The sequence below is a fragment of the Nannospalax galili genome, unplaced genomic scaffold (genome assembly GCF_000622305.1).
Source record: "Nannospalax galili isolate Female #2095 unplaced genomic scaffold, S.galili_v1.0 scaffold996, whole genome shotgun sequence".
NCBI lineage: Eukaryota > Metazoa > Chordata > Mammalia > Rodentia > Spalacidae > Nannospalax > Nannospalax galili.
Window position 1 is genome coordinate 2,981,601 of NW_008339436.1, and position 25,935 is coordinate 3,007,535.

At 43.4% G+C, this 25,935-nt stretch overlaps 1 protein-coding gene across 3 annotated transcripts in view; it reads right to left on the bottom strand.

The window, feature by feature from the left end:
- Positions 1-7,340, bottom strand: part of Wdfy4 (WDFY family member 4) — a 274,936-nt gene extending 267,596 nt beyond the window's left edge. For all 3 annotated transcript variants that reach the window (XM_029564047.1, XM_029564048.1, XM_029564046.1), the window contains exons 1-2: positions 7,203-7,340; positions 6,693-6,789 (exon numbers count right to left, since the gene is read on the bottom strand). The gene's annotated coding sequence lies outside the window, so the exon portion shown is untranslated. The remainder of the gene's footprint in view (positions 1-6,692; positions 6,790-7,202) is intronic.
- Between the last annotated feature and the right edge of the window lie 18,595 nt (positions 7,341-25,935).

Sequence of the window (25,935 nt, forward strand, 5' to 3'; positions counted from 1 at the left end):
TAAAAAAAGAATTAAGTACCTTTCAATTCTCCTGGGTCATCAAACACACTGCAAAACAAGGACCAAACTGCCTTGGTTACACGCTAGGGAGTTTGTGGCTTTCATCACTGGCTTTTCTTCTGTACCAGGCAGATCGGAGGCAGAAAGTACTGCTTTTTAAAAAGTTCTGCTCTTAGTGAAATGGCAGAACGAACTCCATTTTGTTCTAGCTAACTTTTGCTTTACCCTGTGTTTTTGCCCAGCCTTTCCTGCTGCACCCAGCCAGGCAGAATGTCTCATGCAGGCAGTTTCAGGGAGTACATTGTTTCTACAACACTGGGAAGCTCACAAGTAGCCAGGTAGCACATCCTCCCTCCCAGCTATCCCTGGATCTCCATGGAGCCCACTGTCTCTGCAATTCTGAGAAAATTGTTTTTCCTAACTGAAACATTTTGTTAACTGAAAACCTCTTTGTTCACTTACCTGCCCCTGGTCTTGTATAACTATAGTGATCTAATGTAACTATGGTTATTGGCTTTGCCCCTGGCGTGATATAATTGTGGTTTTAAGCTTTATAAACCCTGCCTTGCTTCTCCTTGGGGTCAAGAGGTTTTTCTGCATTGCGCTCTCTTTGACTGCCAGCTAATAAAGAACTCTTGATTCAACCCAAAACTGTGTCATTTCTCACTTGATATTACACTTAGATTATTGAAAGAGACACTCCAATGCAACTTTGCCCATGATGCCTTTCATCAAGATCAAGGATACAGCCAGGTGGATACTTCAGCCCTGGGCACAGTCTCTTGGCCTGCAACCCAGAGTGCTTGGCATGGATGTCCTATAAGGAGATGTCTGCCAATAAAGGTCTGCATTTCAAATGAGCCTGCTGCTCACAGAGTTCAGGTTTCTGCTCTGATAGCTGAGTATTTGTTTTCATCAGAACTAGTCTTCCATGATGAGTGGGGCAGTGGAGACCAGAGTGCTGATCACCCCCAGGTGCAGGTCCATGGTGAATCTGGGCTTGCGCCAACGAGGACCTAGACTGTGCAGCCACACAGAATGAGTCTGCACATGGAATCCCCACTGCCTGTGATACCTAGTGCTCTCTCACTTTCTTCCCTGTGTTCTCATGACTCATCAACAGGATTTTTCTTTCTCAGGCTTGTATCTCCTCAAGTTTCCATCAATTATAAAATGCCACAATGGTTTAATTAGAGTGTTGTAGAGGAGAATAATATTAAATATATCAAAATTAAACTAGTCAATACAATAAATTGTGCGAGCAAAGAAATATTTCTTGGAATGAAGGCACTGTTTGAGATAGGTCATTAGGAAACCCTTCCCACCAGGGGCTGGGCAACAGTAAGAGCATTCTGAGGGGCACAGGGCTCCCTTCCCTTCCTTCTCCATCCTGAGTACCCGGATGGGGTAAGTGTCACAGCTGCTGATGACAGGGTAGTGTCCCTGAAGTCCCCACCCCACCAGTCCTTAATAGCCACCTGAGATTGAGGTTCTTCTTATTTGAACCTCAAGCAACAGGCCTGATCCTTTCGGCAGAGCTGCTGTTAATGTTCAGATAAGGGTGGCGGGAAGGCTGTGGGGAAGCTAGTGCTTAGCCAGAGCCAATTCCTGAGCATCCTCAGTGGCCTCTATCAAAGGTTGCTTATACCTCTTTCAAAGGGCATGTGTTCTCAGGACAGAGATTCTGGAGACAGAGATGCAGGACCTTTGACCCTACCACTGTTACATTCACCTACCCTCTTGTCACCCTCTGCACCTGGGGCCAAGCTCTTTGATTCTGTTTATGGCCCCAGAGCCAGGGCCAACAGCATGCATTCCCTGGCACAAGACAGCATTATGGATGACCCATGTTTCAACCAGCCTCCTACCATACAGTTTCTTCATGTGGACATACCCTTACTCATCTAAGACTAAGTATCTCAATATTTTTGTGGATATACTTTTTTAATTGATCTTAGAGTGTTCTTTAATTTTAAGAATTCAACTGATACATATCTAGAATGCTAATTATGTTGAAAGTAAAAAACACAAAAAAAATGTTTTTGAATGTCATATTCACATCTACGTATACTGTACAATTGTATTAACTGCCCACCATCACACCATGAGTACATGGAATGATGCTATTTTTCTTAAATTATCAGATTGAATCACCAGGAATCCAGGAATCATCCCCGTCTATTGGCCAGAGTTGACTCTCCCAGGGCCTGGCAGCTGGATGCCTAGAGTGTAGCCATTGCTGTGGTGGGGGCTGCTGCAGGAGAGGCAGTTGCCATATAACTTTGCTTCCTTCAAATCACCTGAGAAAATGAATTCTTAAAAGAAAGACTGATTAATTATTTGGCCAAAAGGAAGATCAGATTTTACAGTTCTGCCACAGGCTGGCTGTTCTCTGGAAGTGTTATTCCTTCTACTCCTTCGTGCTGTCCAAGGCAAAGTGCACGGACTTTGAAATCAGGTGCAACTAGATTCCAGTGCCAGCTCAGTCATTTACTGTCTGAGGTCAAAGGGCATTTGCTCTTTGAGCCTCTATTTTCCCCCTGTAGAATGGGAATGAAGCTATCTCATCCTGAAGTTTAGATGAGTTTGTAAAGACAAATACCCTATCCACTGCCTGCTTACTGTGGACTCTAAATTCATTCTTAGCCTCTGTATTGCCTCTCTCCTTGAAATTTATATGTAACTGGAGCTTTTCATTTCTCTGACATCCTGTCTTTCTTGAACCATGTTCCTTATGAAAACCATGGAATAAAAAATATTCTTCCTCTGATGCCAGGCAATAGAAATATAAAGCCAGCCACAAGTTCAAACTATGTGTGCAATTTTCCATTTTCTAATAGCCACAGTAAAACCTAAAAATAAATAGGTTAGTGTCCTTCTGTAGTTAAATTCATTTTTGAGACAGGGTCTCCCTGGTAGCCCCAGCTGGCCTGAAACTCTCTATGTAGACCAGGCTGGACTCAATCTCATACAGATCCACCTGCCTCTGCCTCCCAACTGCTGGGTGGACTAAAGGCCTGCACCACCATGCCTGGCTACATTCATTTTTAAAATATGTTTTCTCTAACTCAGCAGGCCCTCCACATCTGCAAGCTTCACATCTGGAACAGAAAAAAATTACATGAAAATTTGCATCTGTAAGTGGGCACATACAGACTTTTTGGTCATTGTTTCCTAAGCAATATATTATAGCAACTATTTACATAGCATTTTCATTATATTAGATATTGTAGTAATTTTCATTAAAGTATATGGGAGAGCTACATAAATTATATGCAAATAGATAGTATGCTGTTTTATGTAAATGACTTAAGCATCCTTGGGTTTAGATACTGGATGGGTTTGTAGAATCAATCTCCTGCAGATACTGAAAAACAACCATATATTCAAAATAGTTCCATTTCATTATGTAATCAATATTTTAAGTATGAATAAAATTTTTGCATTTTGATATAGTTTTAATATCCTTGAAATTTGGTGAGCATTTCAAATTTACAGTGCATCTCAATTTGGACTCACTACATTTCAAATATAGCATATCTTCCTTATCCCAGAGCCAAAGACGTAGGAATGCCGTATGGAAATATCATTCAGCCTGGATGTTCATGGTTTGCCACACTTGGAGGGAGAGAACAAGTGCAAAGAGCTCATTGCAAATGAAATGAGCAGCAGCCCCACGATGTAGCCAAGGGACCCTTGAAAGCTCATCCATCCTTCCCTCACACATAAGATACCTCCCCCCACTCCAGCTGACCAAGCCGCTTTGTTTGCCTAATAAGAAGGGCACTGGGGTTGCAGGAGGGGTGATGCCAACATTTGACTTCTCACTTGACATCTGACTCCATCTTCATGTTCCTGAACCTCCACCACCTCCAGATCTGCATGTGCTGCCCTTGATCCAGCTCCATAGTTCATGGTAATCCCAGTATTCCTGCCTCTCCACAGTCATCTTCCATTTCACTTTTTCTTCCTTACCCTTCACTTATAACATCATCAAATTCTACTCTCAAACAGTATCTTGAATCTAACCTACTCACACTATCTCTCCTGCTGTCACTTGGTGGCAAGCCACCCTCACCCCAGCCTGCCTTCTTGTACAAGCCTGTTAAGTCTTGCTTTTCCCTTTCCTTCCCACAATCTATTCTCCAGATGAGAACCATGATGATTCTGCTTTAACGTGCAAATGTACATCAACAGCGTACAAAAATTCTTATAAGGAGTCAATCTAGTTCAAATACAGGCTGGGTTTTTTTTTGAGGAAAATTATAAAACTTTATTTAAATTCCTTAAAAATACTTAAATAGAAAGACAAGCCTTGTTTACAGACTGGAAGATTCGTTTTCATACCCAAATTACCTATTTCCAATTGAATATGTAGAAAGCTTTTCTCCTGAACCCAATAAGCTGATTCTAAAATGTTTATGAAAGAGCAAAGTCCTGAAAAAGAAAGAATAGAAGAAAATGGGGAGAGTCTTTCTGGATAATAACATTTATTACAAACCTACAGTAAATAATCTTGCTCAGTACTGGGAAGGTCAAAGAAACTGGTAACACGGGCAGAAACAGCTCCACAGAGGAACGAAAGCGGGGGCTACTGTAGATCTGTGGTCTTTGTAACAGTGCAGCTAAGACTCCTGGCTATCCACGTGGGAAAGCCAAAGAGTCATTTACAAATGACTTGAAAGTCAAGGTGATGGAACTTGGGAAAAGGGAAGGTGACCAGCAGGAGGGGAAAACATTGGGAGGGGACTGTGGCCGGAGTGCCTGATATACTTGAAAGAAAATGTTTTTAAGAAACACATCATTATGTTCAAGGAAAACATACTAATTTAAATTTTAAGTAAAAATGAAAAATTTTAAAACCATATTTTACTCCCTATTTCACACAGTATAGAAAATCAAAATCATTTCCAGCTTGATAAAGAACCAAAAAATGAAAAGCAAAATTATTATATTTTTTAAATACTGGCAACATCAAATGTTGAAGACGTGGAGAAGCAGTGGCTTTGATAAACCGCTGGCAGGTGGTAAAACGATGCACAGCGCATATCTGCAGGTTCCATACCTTCGGATTTAACTACACGTGCAGGGCTGTACGTAGATTCTATATGAATATGGCACCAATTTATATAAGGGACTTGAACATCTGCAGATCTGGGCATGGGAGGGGATCTTGGAACCAATCCTCATCCAGGCTGAAGATAATATATCCTATGAGCCAAATCTCTTTCTAGGGTACACGCTCTGGAGAAATTCTTATAAGAACAGTCAAAGCAGCACTGCTTATAAGAGGGAAACAATCTAGAAAGATCTCAAGTGCCTACCAACAGTGTCTCACAGAACTAGTATGTTCATGTCATAGAATGCTATACAGCAGTAAATATGAATGAATTGGAAGCATATGTCACAATACAAACAAATTTCAGAAACATAACTTTGAGCCAATTAAGCAAGTGTTTAAAATTATTTAATTCAGGCTAGAAAGATGGCCTCAGTGGGTAAAGTGCCTGCTGTATAAGCCCGATGACCTGAGTCAGTTCCTCAGTTCTCACACAGAGGCTGGGACAGTGGCACAGGTCTATAATCCTGTAGCTGGAAGGCAGAGACAGGAGGATCCTCAGATCTCCCTGCCAGCCAGTCTAGCAGAAAGGGAAGGTTCAGAAAGAGACCCTGTCTCAAAGGATCAGACTGAGAGTGATACAGGAAGATGCTTTCCATCAGGTTCTGCCTTCCACACGCACATGCATAGGGGAGCGTGCCCGCACATGTATGCATACACACATCTATACACCACACACAGATACACAAAATATACTTAATATCCTTTTATGGAATTCAATAATGTGTAAAACAAAGTTGCATATGTTAAACAATTTAGATGGGAGGAGAACCCAGAATAAAAGCAAAGGAACAATAAACCCCAACAGCTGCCCCTGAAGAAGGAGAAGGATGAGGGACCTCAGATAGTGACCATCTTTAGTAACAAAGCTAAGGTGGCAGCAGCACACGGGGTCTAGTTGCTTTTAATCCTCGGCCCTACAGGATTTTTCTAATTGTCTTTTCCATTACTCAACATAGGAAATGCTCCCAGGTCCGCAGGAGTTCACATCAAGTACCTTGGATGGACACACAGACTTGAACCCACGTCCACCTGTCTGGCTGGTCTGCACCACTTCTCTCAGCCCACCCCACCATACAGGCCTCCAGGCCTTTGTCAAGAGCAGTTCTCAGAAACCACAGTGTGCAGACATGGGCTCCTTAGGTCTTTTCTCTGCTGGCTTCCAACCCACTTCAGCCCACAGTATAGGCATCACAGGCCTTTGTCTGTTAATTGTCCCTTTACCAGCTCCTGGATATTTGCTGAACTATTATGAGCCTTCCCTGTCCTTCCTGTACACTGACCTCCAACCCACTTCAGCCCACAGTATAGGCATCACAGGCCCTTGTCTGTTAATTGTCCCTTTACCAGCTCCTGGATATTTGCTGAACTATTATAATGCATAATGCCCCAGTTACTACTTCAGAGAGGTTGGGGTGAATAATTGCCTTACTGTTATGATGGTTGAATTTTGAAAGCAAGAACCAACCCACAATGAGCCAGCTGGTCCTGTATATGCAGAAACACTGGCGTTTCAAAGGTTTGGTGTGGTAATTCAGGTGAGGAAGTGAGGCCTGAGGAGACTTATACTCACCAGATCATGGGAGTGGGCGAGGACAGGACCCGGTGAAGGTGGGTCCAGAGTGTCCAGTTCTCCTGAAGGCCAGTGTAGACGGTTCACCCTTCAGAGGCTACAAGGGGGTTAAAAGGGGTGTCACAGTCAGTGCCCCTCTCTATGCTTTGGCAGGTGGCATAGGCCAGTGCCAACCTTTCCTGCCTGTGGAGGATTCCCACTCTTCAGCAAAGCCCAGAGAAGGGGCTTAATCTATGGTAGGGATGAGGAGTGTGACTGAGGCCTGGTCAGCTCAGCAAACCCCACTAGTAATGAAACCCTCTAGGGACATAGACACCAAGTGGCCCCAGCTTCAGGGGCCTCCTCCACACTCGCTCCCTGCCACTCAGCTTATCCCACAACCATAGACTCAGACCCGGTGCTGGTGGTCACATGCACTCCATGCATGGCCTTGCAGGAGGCGGTGGAGTGTCCCACCCTAACAAGCCCCCTTTAGACTGACCTGGTTGGCCCAAGAGCAAGGACACGTACCTAGAGGGGTGGCAGTTAAAGTCTTGCAGGTGTCACGTGGTATGGACACCTCCATCCCCGGCCTGCAGTGGCTCTGGCTCCAGGAAAGAGGGCCTGGCCTTGACTGGCGGCCATCAACAGTGTTTCACTATGAATCACTCATGCTAGGTTTCTGTTCATTTCCTGGAGAAAGCAGAAGTGGAAAGTTAACAGATGCCTGACTTTGCTCACCCCCAGCCAATGACAGAGCTGCTTCACTGATGACTGAAAGGGTGACTGGAGCCCCGCAGAAAAGTCCCCCTGGGACTGTACTGTCAGTGGTGGAGCATTGCTGGGTGGGGCCAAGGAGCAAAAAGGAAAGTACAGCCCGAGAGCCTAGTTCTGAATCTGTGTCTGCTGTTCACTCTCTCTGTGCCCGGCAGGCTCGGCCTCATATAGCTCCCCAATCTTACATTTTAGAAACCTCCTCGAGGCTTAATTCCAAATCCCTAGGAACTAAAATTAAATGCCTTCCTTTCTCCAAACGTTTACTGGGGGGCAGGTGAGGCACATGAAATACCAGTATGGAAGGTTGGTCCTTTCTAGGGCTCCATCACAGCTCTTGGAGTCTCCACTAGATAGGGAGGCCTAGGTGGGAGAAGAGGTCAGAGCAGGAGTTCTGACAAAGTCAGAAACAGCCTTCTAGATAAGCCAGGCACTTAGGGGAGGGGAGGTAAAGCCCAGGGTTAATGGATACAGGAATGTGGGGTTTAGAAACACACGAGAGAAAGTGAGTGTTGTGCTAACAGTGTGGTTTACCACTGCCCAGGGTAACCTACAGAATGACGTGGAGTAGAGAGGGCAGGACCCCAGACACTTACGAAGGGCTGAGAGAAATCACCAGTTTAGGTGCTGTTCTTTCCCATGCTTAGAACACAACAAGCAAATTCAGGCAACGTGGATTTGTCCTCTGGGGGAGATGACTCTGCAGTGAATGTCTCAGAGTTGTGCTCATCAAATAGTTCGGCACTGAAGCAGAAGCCACCCACTAGAGAGCAGAGTGGCTCCTCCCAAGGATGGACATCATCACGTAGACAGAAAACACACTTAGGCTTTTAATGGCAAAAGTTACAAAAATCAAAAATAATATTACCTTAAAGACAGCCAGTGTGAAAAAGCATTACATGCAAGACACAAAAATACAACTTAACACAACTTAATGCTGATGTTGTATCAGAAACCATGGAAGTCAGAAGACAGTGGAGGTTTGTGCGACCTTCCCCCATCCGTGCTGGAATGCTGACTGGCTGATCTTGTGTAGGCAACCATAGTTACTGTGAGTTCATGAGTGCAGCCGTCCTGACAGGTCCAGAAGTCACTGTTGCATCCCAGTCCTCCCTGACCTCTGGCTCTTTCCACCCCCTCTTCCGTGATGTTCCCTGAGCTATGGACAGTTGATGGCATCTGGAGGAGAGAGAGTCAGTTTCTTTAAGGGTGTGGTCCTTGGTAGGTTGGCCATGCTCAAGTGGATTGTCCCATACCATGCATACATGGACAGCACTAACTGAGCTCAGTGGGCTTTTAAAAGAAAGAAAAGGAAAAAAAAGAGGACCTGAAGTTGGGAGGGGGGTGTGGATAGATACAGGAGGAGCTGGATGGAGGAATATGATTGAAATAGATTGTATGCGTGTGTGAAGGTCTCAAAGAATAAATCTTAAAATTCACAGAAAAATATAAAACTAAAGATATCTTTAACCCGCTAAACAAAAACCAGCAAAAAAAAAATAAATGCTACCCTATAATTCTACAGTTAATAAATGTCCCTAAAGAAAACTAAGGTAGGGGCTAGAGAAATGGCTCAGTGGTTAAGAGCACTGGATACTCTTACAGAGGACCCAGTTTGATTCCCAGCACCCACAAAATTTCAACATAGAGTTTATGCCACTCACATATACAATGTATAGGTGGTCCTCAAACCATACTTTGACCTACAAATTTTCGATTTTATGATATTGCAAAAGCAATATTCCAACAACAGAAGCCATACTACACTTTGGGGTTTTGGTCTTTTCCCATGTGTCCTGATACCCTTTATGATGGGTGTGGTGACAGGAAATGCAAGTCTCCATCAGCCATGCGATATTGCAAAAGCAATATTCCAACAACAGAAGCCATACTACCCTTTATGATGGGTGTGGTGACAGGAAATGCAAGTCTCCATCAGCCATGAGGGGAAAGCAAGGCTACAGTGCTCAGTGTTATGAACATCTTCAAATACAAATATTTGATACATTTCATGAAATATTCAGCACTTCATTGTAAAATAAGCTTTGTGTGGTGATTTTGCCCAACTCTAGGCTAATAAAAGTATTCCGAGTCTGTGGAAACAAGGCCAAAAACTGGAGGTTGGGGATGTAGTTCAGTAGGTAAAGTGCTTAATACACAAGCATGAGGACCTAAGTTTGTTCCCCAACAACAATGCATAAACCAGACCCATAGAACCTGGCTGTAACCTCAGTGCTAATGGGGTGAGACAGCAGATCCAGGGCTTGCCGGTCAACCAGTGTGACCATCAGGGAGTTCCAAGTGGGAGACCCTGTCTCCAAAAAATAAGGTGGAGAACTATAGAAGAGGAGACTGGACATCAACCTCTAGCCTCTGTGCACACATGTATGGTGCATGTACCCACATGCATAGCCCCTACACAGAGAAGGGGGAGAAATAGAAAGAAAGAGTTTTAAAGGATAAAAACTAAGCTACTATGTTTGGCAGGTGAAGTGTGTTAAATGAATTTTTTGCTTATATTTTCAATTCAAGATAGGTTTATCACCCCATCTGTATGCAACAGCAGTTCAAAAGCCAGGGGAGTAAACAGAAACATGCTGTGGCAAGTTTACCTCATTTTCCATCAAACAGGGTTTTATTAACTCCAGGTAAATTTTAATAAAGTAAGAATACATTTTCATCAATAGCTTTTTGACTAAGATCTCAGGAAAGGGAACATTCAGTTTCAATCAACAAACCCAGGCTGTATGCCTCTATGGCAGGTCCTGGGGGCCATGGTGAGAAGAGAGGAATTAAACCAAAGCTTCCAGGAAGGTTATTTTCCTGGCTGCATAGCAGTCCACAGTAGCTGTTCCCATGGGCAGTTGTTTCTCCTTCATGTAGTAATCCAGGAGCACTGTTGCTTCACCCCTTAGAGTCTTGCTGTCATCTGCATCCTGCCAGCAAAAGAGAGAAGAGATTGCACAAGGCATAGCTCTCTTCACCACAGCTGCCTGTGCAAGGTAAGCCCAGCTGTGGCCGACTCCATCGCAGTCACAAGGTACGTCCAGCTGTGGCTGACTTCATGGCAGTCACAAGGTAAGCCCCAGCTGTGAACCCAGCTGTGGCCAACTCCATCGCAGTCACAAGGTATGCCCAGCTGTGGCTGACTCCATCGCAGTCACAAGGTAAGCCCTAGCTGTGACCGACTCCATCGCAGTCACAAGGTATGCCCAGCTGTGGCCAACTCCATCGCAGTCACAAGGTAAGCCCCAGCTGTGACCGACTCCATCGCAGTCACAAGGTATGTCCAGCTGTGGCCGACTCCATCGCAGTCACAAGGTTTGTCCAGCTGTGGCCTACTCCATCTCAGTTACGAGGTAAGCCCCAGCTGTGGCCAACTCCATCGCAGTCACAAGGTATGCCCAGCTGTGGTCAACTCCATCGCAGTCACAAGGTTTGTCCAGCTGTGGCCTACTCCATCTCAGTCACGAGGTAAGCCCCAGCTGTGGCCAACTCCATCGCAGTCACAAGGTAAGCCCCAGCTGTGGCTGACTCCATGGCAGTCACAAGGTAAGCCCCAGCTGTGACCGACTCCATCACATTCACAAGGTATGCCCTAGCTGTGGCTGACTCCATCGCAGTCACAAGGTAAGCCCCAGCTGTGGCAGACTCCATCGCAGTCACAAGGTATGTCCAGCTGTGGCCGACTCCATCGCAGTCACAAGGTAAGCCCTAGCTGTGCCCGACTCCATCGCAGTCACAAGGTATGCCCAGCTGTGGCCAACTCCATCGCAGTCACAAGGTAAGCCCCAGCTGTGACCGATCATAAGGTATGCCCAGCTGTGGTCAACTCCATCGCAGTCACAAAGTATGCCCAGCTGTGACTGACTCCATCCCAGTCACAAGGCCTTAGTTAAGCTCAAGGAAGCTGGGAAGAGGGACTGGAGAGATGGCTTAGCAGTTAAGAGCACAGTCTGCTCTTGTGGACGACCTGGATTCAATTCCCAGCACCCACATGGTGGCTACCAACTGTAACTCCAGTTAAAAATCAATTGTATGTGTGCAAAATGACCCAGAAGCTCTATTCCTATGATGGTAATGTGTGGACATTCATGACAGTTGTATTCATTTTTGTCAAAAACCAGAAGCAACATCAATAAATAATGGACAAATTATGGTAAATTCATTCTATAGAATTCTCCTCTGCAATAAAAGGATGGAATGATTAATACACTGCAACATGAGTGAATCTCCTAGACATTGTGATTGAATAAAGGAAATTATGCGCAAAAAAGAACATGCTGTAATTCCATTCAAATAAAATTCTCAAATGGGGAAATTTAGAATGGGAAAAAAAATCAAAAGAATGATGCCCCTGGCAGGGGTAATGACTGAAAGAAAAGATTAGTGAAACTTTCTGAAGTGACAATATGTTTCTCTCCTAACTTCACATCAGTTTGGATTTTACAAATGGAACAACTTGCCAAACTCATAGGTCAAGACCTGTGTATGTCAATATACATAAAATTTTATATTAAAAAACTATAAAATGGGGCTGGGAGATGGCTCACTGGGAAAGAACAATCACTCCACAGGCATGAGGACCTGAGTTCAAATCCTAACACCCAAGTGAAAAGTCCATGTGTCTGTGGAGAGCCTGTAACTCCAGTGCTGTGCATTTGGGGACCAGCAACAGCTGGAGCTTGCTGGTCACCAGCCTAGCTCCAGGTTCAGTAAGAGACCTGTCTCAAGAATATAAAGCAGAGGATGACATAACAGAGCACCCAACATCTTCCTCTGTCTTCCATGTGCACAGATGTGCACATATACCAAATACACACACTAAAAGAAACTATAAAAATTAAAAGAGGAATGAATGGAGGCTAAAGTAAAAGCAGGCAAATGTTGATCAGGGTGCAATTGATGGCAGACACACTGGGATTTGTTACTATTAAGTTTGCTTTACATATGGTCAGGTTTTTTCAACAACAAATATTTTTAAACAACAAAAGAGATGAGAGATGATTATGCTTATCAGAATTTAAAGCATACTCTAAGTCTTCTACTGTAGAAACACTGTCACCTGGGGAGAGAATAATGGACTAGCTTAGAGAGTCCCGAAATAGGAGCTTCAGAGATGAGCAGTGGTTAAAGGCACTTGATGCTCTTGGGGAGGACCCAGTTTGGTTCTCAGCTCCCACATGGCAGCTAACAGTCATCCATAACTTCAGCTCCAGGGGGATCCAGTGCCCTTTTCTGGCCTCCATGGGCATTGAATGACATGGGTACACTGACACACATGCAGGCAAAACACTCATACACATAAAATAAAAATAAGTAAATTTTGTTAAAAACCCAGAAATAGCCTCATCTGTGAGCAACTTCACTGTGCACAAAGATGGTATCTCCAGTTAGGAGGGAAAGGCACATTGCTAATAAGTAGTGCTGGGAAAACCTGATAGGCATGTAAGAAAAAATTAAGTCAGAGTCCTCCCTCATGACTCCATAAAAGCCAAATGGATCCATGTCAGCAATGTAAAAAAAAAATCATCACACAAACACCAAAGAAAAAGATAAAAGGGATTCCTAACCATCCAGCAGTGGGGACACAGCTCCACAGGTACAGCCATTCAGCAAATCAGTTCTAAGAAGCCAGGTTCAAGGCTGGGATGTCAGCCTGTGGATGAGCCCCCAAGAAGGTGACCCCACGGACAGCATGAAGCCAGGGCTGGTCCCAGCAAGAGCAACACAGCTGTCAGACAGACATGACAGAGCCCTGGTTCATTTCAGAAAGGCTTGAACCACATTTGGTGGAAAGGGTGGGCAGCTTCTGGTCAGCACAGCAGTTGAGGCATATCTAGCTGGCTGGGGTGGGCAAAGGCAGGGGGTAGATACTGGTGGAAGAGAGAGGTGCTCAGTGCATTTGTGTGGCCCTCAGACACCTGTGGCAGGTCCCGGCTGAATCTTGGACCAAGACGGCAGCTGAAGGGCACCTGGCAGGGCCGTAACGGGAGTGCCAAGACCTTCCAGTGGAGACCCTTTCTAAACTCTTCCTTACTCAGGAGAACTGCTGCCTTCCCAGAAGCCACATGCAACTTATATTAGGTACAGGTAGCTCGTCCTCAGAGATAGTTTAAGAATGACCTTCCGGCTAAAGAAAAGAAGTATCAAAGGCATCAAAACCTCCAGGACAGTCAAGCAGCTCCAGCCCCAATCCCCATGGAGAGTGCTGGGAGGAGCTAGAGGGGCACCAGGAGCTCAGTAGGCAGAAAGGAAGCATGAAAGTATGGGACGAAGTTGTGCTCAGCTCTCCTGGGTTGTAACTGAGAAGATGGAACAGATAGAGTGGCACTGAAGGAGTTGGTGTGCCCTGGTGACCCCCCCAAGCACACATCATGAAAGGATAGCCACGTGGGACTTGTATCTGTGGCAGAGGACAAAGAGGTTGTGTGAGGAGACAAGACTGTCTCCACTGCAAAGTTTAAGGAAAGTTCTACACAACCAGCTGCCCTCCAGCACAGGTACTGGAATCTGGGGGCCTCTCCAACACACCTCACTGTGGGATTTTTTTTTTTGGCCCAAGCCAGCAGGCACTGTTGCTATGCTTGCCCTGCCTCATTCCAGACCCGGCTTGGTCCCCCAGCTCCAAGGCAGAATACATCCAGGAACGGCAGGTGACTGAAAGACTCCTCTTCACAGTGTCCTTTGGATCAGTGATCTTACCTGGGCCATGGCTTCTGATTAGGGATGGAGATTGTGAGCTGTTCAGCTCAGCCCTGCCCTTTGAGGTCATCTGAGACCAGGGATGCTCAACAACAGTGTGCAGACTGGGCTGAAAGGAGCTGGGAGAGGAGAGGGGTGTGTGGGGCAGTCAGACTCATGGGCACTGCAAGACAAGATGCTTTCTCAAGCCGGAGAAAAGCCACCTTGCATCTGGCCACTCATTGGCATGTGGCTGAAAGATGGAAAAAAAATGCTTCTCTTGAGTGGCATGCTTTAAAGGAGGGCAGAGGAACCAACAGCCATGGGAGGCTGGGCTTGACAGGAACAGAGAGCTGAGTGAGGTCAGCAACCCTCCTGGGACCCTCGCAGTGTGAGTGTTGGAGCAGAAAGAGCCGCAAGCCGAGTTTCCGTTCTTGGATATGTGAGCTTGGTCAAGGTTGGATGCCTCTCTGTGAAGGAAGTTCCCTAGATGTTCTGCGAAGCTAGATGAATTGAGCAAAGGCAGGCACTTGCCTGTCCCCCTGCCCCAAGGACATCCTCTGTTGCAGCCACAAAACGCACCCCTGGGGCCTCTGCTTGCACAACCCTCCAGACAGGGTCGATCCCTCTGAAGGGAAGTCATGGTACCGAAGGTGTGGCCAACCCATTGCCAGCAGGCCAGGCCCTGTGGACCCCTCTCAGGCATGACTCCCTGACACACCTAACCCCAAAGAGCTTGTCAGAGAAGCTCAGTAGCCTGGCTTCTCCTGGGCAGGCTGCACCTGAGCTGAGGAGGAGGAGGCCAGGAGGCCTGGACAGACTAAGGTGAATGGGTGCAAAGTCTGAACAAAGACTCACTGTGGCTATTTCCTCATCTGAAACACAGTGTTTCATGCAGACTTTGTTTTCGTGAAATTAAATAGAGTAAGTATGTAAAGCTGGCAGCCAGGGCATGGCTCCTTGTCATCAAGGACCTGCTTCTGAATACTCCAGTGACTTCTGCAGAGTGCATATTGGAGGCCTCAAAAGCCCAATAAGAGGAAATGCCTCCTTGTCCCTAGCCCTGCCTCTGAATATCTGGGAAAGGAAACACCCCTGGAGGCTGCAGGTCCCCCACACACTTTGAAGGGGACTGTGAGGCACAAAGAGACCTTTCCTGTTAACTAGAGGGGAGGTTTCTGCATTATAATTATTCATACATGCTAGTTGTACATGTTATTGGGTTTCACTGTGATACTTCTATACACATATATGTCCTTCTTTGATAGTGTCCACTGCTAGAGCCCTCGTTCACCCTCCCCACTCTCCTCTCTCTCTCCAGGACCAGAAGCTTGTCTCTGCCTGGCAGCCTCATGGGACATGATGTCCTCTCATTCTATTGACTTTTTATTTGAAAGGAACATGGGGAGGGGTGTACAACATGCTGGCCAGTACTGGTTTGCCTAGTTCAATCCTTTCTTCCTGTTCACTGCAGAGAACAGGAAGCTGCCAGTTCAAGCTGCAGGACTCAGCAACGTGGCTAACGTTGCTGAACCTTCTTTTGCATACATGTAAATCTGATGTAGTGAAGATTAAAATAGGAGTGTGCCATCTGGTCAAGGGCAGTGTTCAGCACACAGTGTGTATCTGTGATGCAGGCAGGTGCTTGGTGTGACCACTCCCAATTTCTCCTGGCTGGCAGCTGTAGGTGGAGATCAGCTGACGAATTTAATGTGACTTCAGGCCATTCAGAATGATGGCATGTGGTCAAAAGCAAAAGGACCTGTAGGTGGGGTCTAACCTGGAGGAAGCAGAAGTTGCTTTTTTAATAGTACGCATGGTTTAGTGTGGTTTCTTTATTTTTCACTTATAAAATTATTCCTGTGCATGGCAAACAAAATTTAGTTTTTAAGAACCTAAAGAACACTTTGCCTTTTGCCTATGACTATTTTTGACTTGTCCAAGTAACTTAACAGTGAATGATTTCAGATCTTGTGATGGTTACTATGATGCCTTTAACAAGTCCTCCTTTAGGGCTTATTGATTTAGGCAGCACCTTCAAACACAAAAATTAAGAAAATTGGGCTAGGGCTGGAGAGATGGCTCAGCTGCTAAACCCAGGTTTTATTCCCTGCACCCAAGTGGTGGCTAATAACCTCTGTGACTCCAGTTCCAAGGGATCCAATGCCCTCTTCTGACTTCTGCAGGCACTGCACAACATGGGTGCACCTACATACATGCAGGTAATACACTCATACACATAAAAATAAAAATAGGAACTCTAGATAGGCTGACTAGAGTCAGTGGATGGACTAGCACTAGGGAACGGCTGGGGGCATTGATGACACAGTGGACAATAACAGGGATGACAGAGTATGCAGGCTCCAGTGAGGGGGAGGCTATGGGGGTGCCATTTAGGATGTGGGTATAAAGATGAATAAGATTGTTTGGGGTGTTTTATATGAAATACACAAAAAAATTAAAATTAAAATAATAAAATATATTTTGTGGGGTTGTTTTGTAAATTTTTATTGAATTTTGTGTACTTCATATAGGACATCTTAATCATCTTTATATCCCCTTCTCTATTGGCCCTTTCCCATAGCCACACAGACACTGGAATTCATATGTCTTGTCATTTGTGTTAAGGCCTTTCATGTCAAGTTAGTGTCCCCAGATGTCCCTCCATTCAAATTCATCCACTAAGGTCTAGTCTGCCTATCTAGAGTCCCTTCCTTTAAGAAAATCAGCTCTCCTTCACCCAGCAGTAATAAGCTGCCAAAAATTTGGCTAAGGTTGAGGCCTCTGCCCATTTCCACAGTTCTGTGCTGGGTTTGTGTCTGTTTGAGTTTGCATAGGTCTTGTGCATGCTGACACCACTACTGTAGGTTCATATGAGCAGGGTCCCAGGAGACTGTAGGACACTATTTCCATATGTTCGTGCACCTCCTCCCTGGCTCTTACAATCTTTCTGCCCTCTCCTCTCCAACGGTCCCTGAGCCCTGGGTGGATAGAGTTTAATATAGGAGTCCTGTCCAAAGACCCACACTCTGCCAGCTCTTATTCTCTACGCTTTGGCCATTTGTGACCTTTGTGTTCCTATAAAATATTCTTTTAAAAGAAAAAATGAAAATTGGGCTGGAGGTATGGCTTAGACCCCCAGCACCAGAAGGAAAAAGGGACAGGAGGGAAGGGGGGAATGGAGGCAGGATTACACTATCATCTTTCTTTAACTCCTTCCTGACTTATAATATTTTTATTTTACCTTTCTAAAGATTGTCTTTCCAACACCATTAGTTATGTTTTATATATCTTTTTAGCAGTTTTCTTCATGACTTTAACATGTGTGTATCAATTAAGACAACCTCTGCTCTGTGAAAAACAAGGACATCAGTCTAGTTACCCTTCCTTTCTTTCTTTCCCCCATCTTATTTTTTTGTTTGTTTTATATCTTGATGGTTGAAAGTATTTCTGTTAACTGAAACACTCTTACTAGTTCTGCCTATAGGTCAACTCTAAGAACTAGAAAACTAAAAATAGCTTTGACTAGACTGCAATGTCAAAAATAATACTCCCCATAGAATTTCAGCTCTACATAATGAACCCAATTCCTGCATCATTAAAACTTTAAAATTAGCTCAGGTGTGGTGCCATGCATCTTTAATCCCAACAGAGACAGGTGGATCTCTGTGAGATCGAGGTCAGCTGGTCTGCATAGCAACTTTGAGGACAGTTGGGGCTACAGGAAGACTTTATCTCAATAAAACTAAAAAAAAAAAAAAAAAAAAAAAAAAAAAAAACCTTTAAAATTAGCTTACCGAAATTGGGAAGCCCCACTGCCACCGCTTGCCAAAGACCACCACTTCTTCTTGGACCCCCTCACTCCCTTTGAGATTCATCAAACTCCAGCCTGCTCTCCACCAAGGACCCTCCAGTCATCCCATGTGGCCCAGAGACCCAGATAAGCTGCCTGTAAATCCCCTGCCATCACCCCAAAGCCCTACCACCTCTGCTCACTAGGGACCATCACCTTCTCCTGGCCTTACTCCCTCCCTTTGCAATTCACCATGTCCCAGTCCAGTCCCCACCACGCACTCTCCCAGCTGCCAAGAGACCCTGGGCCCCTTCCTCCTTTCAGGACTCGCCAGAGCTCTGCCAGTTACCTGACTGGAACCCTCCAGTTGTTCTATCCACCACACTCTCAGGGGAAAACTGTTCCAACCTCGCTGACCAGGCCACTGTAAGGGACCAAACTATAGCTGTCAAGTAGAAGACCTAGAGCAGAGGCTGTAGCCATATGTATCAGACAGAGGAAATTGACATTCCACCTCTGCTGTGAACTGGCTCCCTCCTGAACATCATAAACACCTCCGCTAAAAGAAGAATGATGATGACTTGAACAAAAAGAAGAAAGAAAAACTCAAATGAAAACTAACTCCAGGGGCTGGAGAGATAGCTTAGCGGTTAAGAACAGTGACTGTTCTTGCAGAAGATCCAAGTTCAAATCCCAGCACCCACATGGCAGCTAACAACTGTCCATAATTCCAGTTCCAGGGGATCCGATAGCCTCTTCATCCATGGACATTGCATGACACAGATGCACTTACCTACACGCAGGCAATACGCACATGCATATACAATAAAAATAAATAAAATAAAAATTAAAAAAAAAAAACTAACTCCAGATGGTCAAATCCCAATGCAGAAATGAAAACCCAAAGTAAAATGCCTCCTTCAAAACATACAAGGCCCACAGTAACAGCCCCTAATGAAAGTGGCCTGGAGCCAGGAGTGGTGGCGCACGCCTTTAGTCCCAGCACTTGGGGGGCAGAGGCAGGCGGATCTCTGTGAGTTCAAGGCCAGCCTGGTCTACGGGGGGAGTTTCAGGCCAGCTGGGGCTACAGGGAGACGCTGTCTCAAAAAGACAAAAAGAAAGAAAGAAAGAAAGAAAGTGACCTGGAAGAACTGCCAAAGAATTCAAAAGAGTGTTTACAGTGCGGTCAAACAACTCAAAGACCACAAAGAGATGAATAAGGCGAGGAAGTCAGTCCAAGTAATGCAGAGATCAAAGTGCTGAAGTAAAGCAAAAAAATGAAAAAATAAGCCAATTAAAGGCCTTGGTGGAGGGGCTGGAGAGACGGCTCAGCGGTTAAGAACACTGGTTGCTCTTGCAGAAGACCCAGGTTTGAATCCCAGCACCTACATGGCAGCTAATACTATCTGTAACTCCAGTCCCAGAGCATTGTATGACACAGGTGCACTTACCTACATGCAGGCAATACACGAATACACATAAAATAAAAATAATAAAAAAATTTTTGAAAAACCTTGGTGGAAAGCCTCATTAACAGAATGGATCATGTTGAAAACAGAGAAATCAGGGGTGTAAGACAAAGGACAGGGATTGGATCACTTGGTAAAGGTCAATGAGAAACATAAAGGAAATACGGAAAGAACATTGAAAGAGCTTTTAGAACACCATGAAAAGATGTAGTCTTCAAATTAAGGACTTAGAAGAACTGGAATGCCATAGTGAAGGCATAGAAAATATTTTCAGTAAAGTCATTGAAGAAAATTTCCCAAACCTAGTGTAATGGCTAATCCTCGATGTCAACTTGACTGGATCTGGAATTAACTAAAATGAGAGAGACCTTCTTGATGGGATCATCTGAAGCTGGAAGACACACCCTAAATGTGGGTGTTACCTTCTGATGGCAGCCCGTATAAAAGGCCAAGGCAGAGGAGAGCGCTTACTTTTTGCCACTTGCCTTCTCTCTCTTGCTGGTGAGCTCGTCTTGCTGCTGTAGACTGAAGACTAGCTGATCTTTTGGAATTCATCAGACCTTCAGAGCCAGACTTGGACTACTGAGACATCCAGCCTTGTAGACTAAGCAACTCGGATTCTCAGCCTCTCCAGTGTGGTGCAGCCATTGTTGGACTACTCAGACTCTATCCCGTGAGCTAATCTGATAAATCCCTATACATACATACATACATACATACATACATATATATATATATATATGTGTGTGTGTGTGTAATATGTATGTATATATATGTAATATATTTATTCTTCCAGTTCTGTTTCTTTAGGGAACCCTGACTAATACACCTAGAGAAAGAGATGCCCATCCAGGTACAAGAAGTCTATAGAACACCAAATAGACAGGACCAGAAGAGAAATTCTCCACAACATATTATAGTTAAACATTCACAACACAGAATTTAAAGGGGGTATTGAAAACTGCTAGAGAGGAGGCTGGAGAGATGACTCAGTGGTTAAGAGCACTGCTGCTCTTCCATAAGACCTGGTTCAGTTCCCAGCATCCACTTGGTGACCAGCTACCATTCTTAACTTCAGTTCCAAGGGATCCCCTCTTCTGGCCTCTGTGGGCATTGCATGACATGGGTACACTTGCATATATGCAGGTAAAACACTCATACACATAAAACAGAAATAAATAAATCAAAAAATAAAGAAAACTGCAAGCAAGAAAAGTCAAATCGCTTATAAAGGCAGATCCATTAGAATTACACCTGATTATTTGACAGAAATGTTTAAAGCCAGAAGGACCTTGAAAGATGTGTTTCAAATCTGGAAATACCACTACTGCCAACCCAGACTAGTTATTTATTATTATACCCAGAGAAACTATTAAAATTGAAGGAGAAATAAAAATTCACATGATAAAACCAGATTAATGGAATGTATGACTACTAGGCCAGCAGTACAGAGAACACTAGAAAGGATACTTCAATCTGAACAGGAGGGTAAAAGCACTCAAGATGTCAAATAACAGGGAACAAATAAAGCATGATGGTACAGATAACTAAAAGATCTGAGAAAACACTACAAAATCAGCAAAATTACAGGAATCAATACACATTTTTCTTTTTTTTTCTTTTTTTGACATTTTATTTATTTTTATTTTACGTGTATGAATGGATTGCCTACATGTATGTGAGTGTACCCATGCCGTGCAATGCCGTGGAGATCAGAAGAGGGTTTCAGATTCCCCTGGAACTGGAGTTAAAGATGGTTCGTAGCCACCATATGGGTGCTGAGAATCGAACCCAGGTCCTCTGCAAGAGCAGTCAGTGCTCTTAACTGCTGAGCCATCTCTCCAGCCCCCCAATATACATTTTTCAATACTAGCTTTGAATATTAATACCCTCAATTCCCCCCAATAACGAAACACAGACTAACAGATTGGATTAGAAAACAGGATCCATCTTTTTGTTGCCTCCAAGAAACACAACTCACCATCGGATAGATACCACTCCTGGGTAAAAGGGTGGAAAACAGCATTCCAAGCAAAAAAAGTAGGAAACAAGCAGGTGGATCTACTCTAATATCTGACCAAATAAACTTGAAACCAAAACTTGTCAAAGGAGATAGAGGGATACTTCATACTTATTAAAGGAAAAGTCCACCAACGGAATATTACATTCTTAAGCATATACACACCAAACACAGGGGCAACAAATTTCATTTAAAATATTTTTATATCTAAAAAACCACAAAGTAATCATAACATGGTAATAATTGGTGACTTCAATACCCTGTCATCACAAATAGATAGGTCATCAGGAAAAAATTAAACAAACTTCAGGAGTTCAATGGCATCATAAATCAGCTTCTCAGAGGCTCGTGGAACTTTCTCCAAAATCAAACACATAGGAATTCTTAACAAATGCAGGCTAATTGAAATAAAATCCTGCGTTCTAGCTGACCACAAAGGAATAAAGCTGGATATCAGCAGCAACAGGAACTACAGAAAGTATACAAACTGAAGGGAACTAAACAACACAGTATTAAATGAAAATTGGGTGAAGGAAGAAATCAAAAATGAAATTTAAGAATGCCCAGAATCGGATGAAAATTAAAATACAGTATACCAAAATCTATAGGACACAATGAGGGAGTCCTAAGAGGAAAGTTTATAGCACTAAGTCCCTACAGAAAATTACAGACAACTCATATTAATAACCTTAGAAAACCAAGAATAAACAAATATCTAAAAAGAGTAGACAGAAAGAGCTAAAATCAAGGCTGACATTAGTGAAATAGAAACAAAATACAAAGAATCAATGAAATGAAAAGTTGGTTCTTTGAAAAGATTAGAAAGATTGACAAAACTTTAGCCAAATTAACCAAAAGAAAGAGAGGACCCAAATTAATGGAATCAGAAATGAAAAGGGAAGCACTACTACAGAGCCTGAGGAAATTCAGAAAACTATAATGAAAGACTTAAAAAATCTGTTTCACTAAACTAGAAAATCTAAAGGAAATGAATGAATTTCCAGATAATTACAGCCTAGAAAAGTTAAATCAAGATGAAGTAAATCATTTAAACATATCCATAACAACCAATGAAATAGAAACAGTGATTAAGAATCTCCCAACTAAAAATGAGGTACTTTAAATGGGGAAACCATGGTGGAAGGGTTAGAGAGTGAGAGAGATAAATAATGCCTAGCTAGTTTTAAAAAACCAAAGGGAACCATATTATTCCAACAATCTACTGACAAATTATACATTCAACTAGTTCAAGGAACAAAATATATGTCTAGTCAAGGTTTATCTGAGAATGTTTGGTTTTTGCCCAAGCTTTATCTACATAATGTATGGTAATTAAAGGTAGCAGACTGATGGAACTAACCTTCTTGGGTGTTTAACAGTCATACTTTGAGGCTTATACTAATCTGGTCAGAGGGATTTAAAGGACAGTTTTTGTTCCTTGCCCTCCAAGGTCGACTAAGCTCCAGGGGACTATGGAGCATCTTTCAAAATGGCCTGTAACTGTGGTGAGTCACCTGCCCTCTTGATCAGGGAGGCCATGGAGACCCCACCAGTGTCCAGTCTACAAAGAGGAGGGTCAACTCAGAGGAAACATTTCCTCCATGCTTCCAAGTGAAGCCAGCTGCAGTTGAGCAGGACCTTTAACTTATCTTCACATAGATGGAACTTGTAAAAGAAAGGAGCCAGGGGCTCCTCCCAAGCCCATGTGACCCCTGAGGAACAGATCCTCAAATGACCTTAAGAGTAAAAATAAATTGGTTACTGGGCCAACTGTATGGTCTTAAAAACCCAAAACAAAGTATAAACAAAGATTAAAGTAATCAGTATAATTCTTTAAGAGTCTGTGTGTATAGCTAAATGCTACATAACAAGAAACAATCCCAGACAGGAGATACCTTCCTTTGAGTTGTTGGCCAGGGTGGCCCAAGAGACTCCCAGATAGTAATCCAGCATAGAATTTGGAAAATGAACAGCAGACCCCAGTCTTATCTAAAGGAATGTTGGCAACTGATTGCTGCTAGATGAGGAAAAGCTCATCTTCCTAAAACAAGGGACTCTGGATAGGCTGACTAGACTCAGTAAATGGACTTGCACTGGGAAACAGCTGGGGGCACTGATAACACAGTGGACAGCAACAGGGGTGACAGAGTATATGCTATGGGAGGGTGTTATTTGGGATGCAGGTATAAAGATGAATAAGATTGTTTGGGATGTTCTGTATGAAATAAACAAATAATAAATAAATAAATAATCTCCCAACTAAAAAAAGCCCAGGACCAAATGGATTCAACACAGAATTCTACCAGAATTTCAGAGAACAAATACCAATATGCCTCAAATTATTATTCCATAAAGTAGAAAAGGAAGGAACATTTCAAAATTCTTTCTACAAAGCATTATCCTGATACCAAAATCAGGCAAAGACCCCCCGCCCCGAAAAAAGAGAAAACTATAGGCCAATATCCCTGAGGAACATAGATGCAAAAGTTCTCAAATACCTGCAAGGCGCATCAAAAAGATTATCGACCTTGATCAAGATTGTTTCATCCCATCGATGCAGAAATTGTCCAACATGTATAAATCAATAAATGTAATCTACCACATAAATATAACCTCGAAGACAGAAACCACTTGATTATCCCGTTAGATGCAGAGAGGCCTTTGACAAAATCCAATATCTCTTTATGATAAAAGTCATGGAGAACCTATGGATACAGGGGACTCATCTCAACACAATAAAGGTGATATACAACAAATCCACATCCAACAACATGCTAAATTGAAAAAAAACTGAAAGCATTTCCACTAAATTCAGGAACAAGACAAGGGTGTCCACTCTCTCCATTACTATTCAATACCACACTTGAAATCTTAGCTAGAGTGATAAGACAGATGAAGGAGAGAAAGGGAATACAAATTGGAAAGTCTTTACCAGCTATACATCTAACAGAGGATTATTATCTAGAACATATAAAGAACTCTAAAAACTAAACATAAAAAAACAAACAGCCCAAGTAAAACTTGAGAGAAGGAACTTAACAAAAAGTTCTCAAAAAGATGAAATGCCAATGACTGAGAAATATTTTTAAATTTTCATCTTTAGCCATCATGGAAACGCAAATTAATGCTACTCTGAGATTTTATCTCACCCCAGTCAGAATGGCTAAATTCGAAAAAGAAATGATGAAAAATGCTGATGAGGATTGGGGAATAGACAACACTTATTCACTGCTGGTGGGAGTGCAAACTGGTGCAGTCACTATGGAAACTAGTGTGGAAGTTCCTCAAAAACCAAACCACATGAACCTGTTATATGACTCTTGGGCATATACCCAGAAGACTCTGTATCCTACTACAGAAATAGCTGTTCTTTCATGCTCATTGCTGCTCTGTCCACAACACAAGCTAGATGTGTATCAACTGATACTGATAAATGGATAATAAAAATACAGTACATTTACACAATGAAATAGTATTCAGCTGGTAAGGCAAATAAAATTATCCAATTCTCAAGTAAGCAGGTGGAATTGGAAACAATAATCCTCTCTTTCCATACCCAGAAAGACACATGTTACATGTCTTTCTTATATGTGGATGCTAGCTTTGAAATGTTAAGTATGTGTGCTTCAATTAGAAAATCCTTAGAGGTCAGGAAACTAGTTAGAGACCATAGTGGGGAGGGCTTCCTGGGAGGAGAGATAGAATGCTGTGATATAAAGGGACAGAGGGGAATAATGGAATAGGAAAAGTTAAATGGTGTGGGGAATGGGAGAGCAAGGTAGAGGAGGGAGGTATGAAGAGAGATAATTGACAGTAAAGACCTTTTGAAAAAAGTCCTATGGAAACCTACTACTGAAAAAGCTTCATAAAATATATACATATACATATAAAGAAAGTTTAAATGGAGTTACCCTAAATTGGGAGGGGGGCAATGCCCCTATCACACACCACAGGCTAGCAAATAAAAAGCCCAATTTGCCAGGAATGGGTTCCCTCTTTTGGAGTTATTGACTAGGGAGGCCCTCAAACAATACGGCTATTTATTGCCATTGCTTTTGGTCTCCCACCAGAACATAACAGTAAGACTCTATTGCTGAAGACACTACATATGTGAATCACAGAACAAACACAAACCTCAAGCTGATATCGACCTCGAAGCTGCCTCTTTACTGCTTAGCTTTCATAGTTCTGGAAAGCACTATGCATGCTACCAGAAGAGAAAAATAATTGTCATTCTTACCCAGCTGTGGATCCTGCAAGTTACAATAATGACTGTCTTGGAAAGATAGTCCCACTGGTGCAATAGTGTCATGAATGTTGTGGGAGCAACCAACTATTTTCTGATTGGATTTAAGGCCCACTTCGCTAGATGGAGCCCATACCTGGCACTGTTATCAGGGCCAAGAAACTGTAGCTATCCAGGTCACAGGCCATAAGGGAGAACCTGCTACTATTATCCAGTTAGATGGGCATAATATTGAACTGACTACTAATGACTTATTGTTATGCCCATAGATACATTGC